At 36.3% G+C, this 4,604-nt stretch overlaps 1 non-coding gene across 1 annotated transcript; it reads right to left on the bottom strand.

The window, feature by feature from the left end:
- Positions 1–4,088: 4,088 nt before the first annotated feature.
- LOC146937268 (small nucleolar RNA R71) lies at positions 4,089–4,195 on the bottom strand. The gene has a single exon (XR_015033747.1). It is a non-coding gene; the product is annotated as a small nucleolar RNA R71 (small nucleolar RNA).
- Between the last annotated feature and the right edge of the window lie 409 nt (positions 4,196–4,604).

The raw sequence follows: 4,604 nt of genomic DNA, 5'->3' as shown, positions 1-4,604 counted from the left end.
CAAATTCAAAGGGTTCTCAAATCTATTAACAACCTATTACAATTATTAAACCCTAATTCTTAAACTCACCAACATCTCATCCAATTCCATGGTTTTAACCTCAAAACTACATCCAATAATCATCCTATGGGTTATCTAAGGACTGTATACAATTTCTACATCAATTCAACAAGTTTTCATCATCTAATCATCAAATCTCTCTCAAAACCCTAATTCTCAAATTCTCACAAACTCTCCCCAACTTGTTAGATGTAATCTAATGATTTAACAACTTAATATTAATGCAAGATAGTCTCACCCTCACCTTAGATTAATTCCTGAATCAGCGGCAGCGTTCTTCTTTCCTAAGGTCTTCTCCTCTTCTCTTGACTTTTCTCTCCTCTTCTCTTCTTTCTTGTTCTCCTCTTTTTCAAAAAGCGGTTTCCGGTAAACTCTTTCTAAGCTAAACTTCTCTATTTATAATACTAAAATATTCTTCCCAAATCTATTTAGGCCCAAGAACTTATTCTTCTTTCTATTCTAACCCCCAAATCCACTCACACTAATAATCCTCATATTCTAATAAATAATATTTCTCTACTAAATATATAATAATACACCAAATAACAAATATATTTCCACATAAAATAACAAATATATTTCTGCACCAAATAACATATATATTTCTACACAAAATAACAAATATATTTCTACACCAAATAATATATATATATTTCTACACAAAATAACAAATATATCTCTTCATCAAATAACAAATATATTTCTACACAAAATAACCCCACAACTTAATATTTATTTTATTTTCGAATCTTATTTTATTAAACAATAAAATAAGTCACAACGTCTCATAAATTTCTCTAAAATCATATCAATCACATAAATCTTATAAATCACACTAATCATATAAATATATTCTAAAACTCATTAAAATAATTAAATAAAAAGGAGGGCGTTACAACTATATTCTAAAACTCAATAAAATAATTAAATAAAAAGGAGGGCGTTACATGTATGACCCGGATGGAGCTCAGACATGGATGCAGGCCATGGAGAGGATCTTTCGTGCTATGGTGACTAGTGAGGATCAGAAGGTCAGATTGGCTACTCATATGCTTGCTGAGGAGGCTGAGAATTGGTGGACCAATGCTAAGGGAAGGCTTGAGGCTGGTGGAGGAGTTGTGACTTGGGCTAGGATCAAGACTGAGTTTTTGGGGAAGTACTTACCTGAGGATTTGAGGACCAAGAAGGAAGTGGAATTCTTGAACTTGAAGCAAGAGAACCGTTCAGTGGCTGAGTATGCAGCAAAGTTTGAAGAGCTTTCGAGGTTTTATCCGTACATCAATGCGGAGGATGCTATGGTTTCCAAATGTGTGAAGTTCGAAAGCGGTTTAAGGCCCGATATCTACCAGTACTTATGTATTCAGGAGATCCGTGACTTCGATACTTTGGTGCACAAGTGTCGTATGTTTAATGAAGCTGGGAAGGTCAAGGTGAACCATTATAAGGCGATGAATGAGAAGAGGGGAAAGAGCCATGGATTTGGAAAACCGTACAACAAGAACAAAGGAAAGAAGAAAGAAAGTGGTGGAGGCTCCATGTTGAATGTTGCTGAAGTCAAGTGCTTCAAGTGTGGCACGTTTGGTCATTTTGCTAATGATTGTAAGAATGGTGATAAATGCTACAAGTGTGGGAAAGCAGGTCACAAGGCTTTTGAGTGTACATGTTGGGAAGGAGATCACTTGCTACAATTGTGGCGAGAAGGGGCATATCAGTACTTAGTGTACCAGGCCGAAAAAGGCGGCAGGAAAGGTGTTTGCATTGAATGCGGAAGAGGTGGAGCATCCGAATAATCTCATCCGAGGTATGTGTTTTTATCAATAGTACTCCTTTGATTGCAATTATTGATACTGGTGCTACTCATTCTTTTATCGCGGTTAGTTGGGTTGAGCGTTTGGGTTTGGTTGTGACTCCGTTGTCTCGAGGGATGGTTATCGATACCCCGGCTAGTGGTTCGATGACTACTGCCCTGTTAGTTTTGGTAACGTGGATTTTGAGTTGGATCTTGTGTGTCTTCCGTTGAAGCATATGGACGTGATTTTCGGTATGGATTGGATGTTGACTTTTGGTGTTAACATTAATTGTTTGACCAAGAGTGTAACGTTTTCTAAGCCGGTAGCTGAGGAAGGTGGGAAGTTCTTGACCACGGAGCAAGTAAAGAAGTCTTTGGACGGTGAAGCTAGTGTGTTCATGATGTTTGCTTCCTTGAAAGAAAGTAGTGAGAAAAGAGTTGGTGATTTGCCGGTAGTGCAAGAGTTTCCAGAAGTTTTTCCGGACGACATGATGAGTCAATAATTAGTCTATTTTATCGCATTATTTAGTTTAGTTTTATTAAAGATTTGATTTTATTTTATTGCAATTTATTTCCTTTTTGAATATTTTACTTCAAATTGCTTTTTATTATATTTTAGGAACGAATATATGGTGGAAGGTGTCTTGGAGCAAAAGAAAGAGAACTGGAGCAAATACAGTGCGAAAATACGAAGATACGGAACAAAAATATGTTCCCACGAAGTCATAAGCTTGGCACGGCCAGTGCCACCACCAGAGGCCACTTTTGCTGCTATTTCTTCAAGCCCAAGTTACCCTGTTGCAGCTTTACTGTTTTGCCCTTTTAGTTGCTTAGTTTCTAAGTCAATTGTAAAGCTATAAATAGAGTAGCTCTCCACCATAAACATTCGCCTTTGAATTGAGAATTTATTTAGTTACTATTACTTCAATAAAGTCTTTATTTTATTTACTTTCTTTCACAATTTACTTTATTGTTTTCTCTCTTCTTCCCCCATGTCTACGATGAACATGAGTGAGTAGACTTCTTTGTCTTGGGATTGTTGGAAAAGTCTAATGACATAATCCTAACAAACCAAGCTTTAACCCTAACTTTATGTGGCCGTAATTTCTAATTTAGATTCACCGTTTTAACGTGAATTAACAATTGTCAAATTGTAGAAGCGAAAGTGGAGGGTTTGATAATTGTTAATCCATTATCCCAAACATCAATTCATAAAGCGAGAGCGGAGCTTTGATGTTGGAACAAGTGAATCTAGACAATAATTGCAAAGGCATCGAAATAGTCTTTGCAATTATTGAGACACAAGTAGTTTCAATCCTTATAAGCATCTTCTAGTAATCAAGTCAGCGAAATAGGCTTGGTTACTAGAAGTAAACTCTCACCGGACTTTCATCGGAAACGTGAGGGGCTAAAGGGAAACCGGTCTTTAGAAATTAAGGTGTAAACCATGGAATTAGAAGTTAAAGTCTTGTCTAGTTAAAGATGTGTTATTATGACAAACCAATAATCCCAAGGCTCTTTTATTATTATTGTTATTTACCTTCAACAATCAAACCTCCTCTTTATAAACTTTCTTCTTCTCTAAGCATTCTTTAAAGGTTAATTGAATTGAACAACTCCCTAGCGGAATGATACTCTTTTAATACTATTACTTCGATAGACCGTGCACTTGCGGTTTGACCTATCAAGTTTTTGGCGCCGTTGCCGGGGAGTTGTTGTAATTTGATTAACTTTTTAATAGTGATTAGACTGAAAAAAAATCTTTTTCTTTATTTTATTTTATTTTATATATAGAAAAAAAATATATCTCTTTCTTTATTCCTTCTTCTTCTATTTCTTCTTTTGCATTTAACTTCTTGGGAAGATAATAACGATATGACTAAGGAATGCACTCTCAAAGAGTATGCAATCCCATCTTCAAATGAGTCATACGATGCTATTGTGTACCCAACGGTTGATGACAATTTTGAAATAGAACCTGCACTTATTCACTTAGTGTAGCAAAATCAATTTTTCGGATCAACCCACTGATGATCCGAATTTTCATATTTCAACTTTTTTAAGACTCAGTGGAATCGTGAATGCAAACCAAGAGGTCGTAAGGCTGCACTACTTTCCTTTTTCCCTAGGGGGTAGAGCTAGTACTTGGTTTAATTCATTGGAAATTGGTTCTATCACTTCATGGCATCAAATGAAGCAAACTTTTCTTGCCCGATTCTTCCCCTATTCTAAAACAGTTCAATTAAGGAATCGAATCACACAATTCACTCAAAAAGATGGAGAATCGCTTTACGATGCGTGGGAGCATTTCAAAGAAATGCTTAGACTTTGTCCCTATCATGGTTTAAAGAACTGGCTTATTATTCACACTTTTTATAATGGTCTTTTATATCCCACAAAAATTTATGTTGATGCAGCTGCAGGTGGAGCTTTGATGAACAAAACATACACAGAAGCATATGCTTTGATCGAGGACATGGCACAAAACCACTATCAGTGGACCTACGGAAGGGACACCACTAATGTTGCTCATTCACCCTCTCAGAAAGAGGTAGGTATGTATGAAAATTCTTCCCTTGATCATTTAGCTGCTAAAGTTGACGCACTCACACAGAAATTTGATAAAATAAATACTAGTGCTGTCACACCTGCCCCTGTATCACCTCTTTGTGAAGTTTGTGGTGTATTTGGCCATATTGGCATTGATTGCCAACTAGGTAGTGTTGTTAGAAGTCCTGAGCAAGTAAACTATGCT

The sequence above is a fragment of the Medicago sativa genome, chromosome 3 (assembly GCF_051527215.1).
Source record: "Medicago sativa cultivar Bolivia chromosome 3, Bolivia_mono, whole genome shotgun sequence".
Taxonomy (NCBI): domain Eukaryota; kingdom Viridiplantae; phylum Streptophyta; class Magnoliopsida; order Fabales; family Fabaceae; genus Medicago; species Medicago sativa.
The sequence above is the reverse complement of the archived record's forward strand: the minus strand, read 5'-3'. Positions and strand labels throughout refer to the sequence as shown.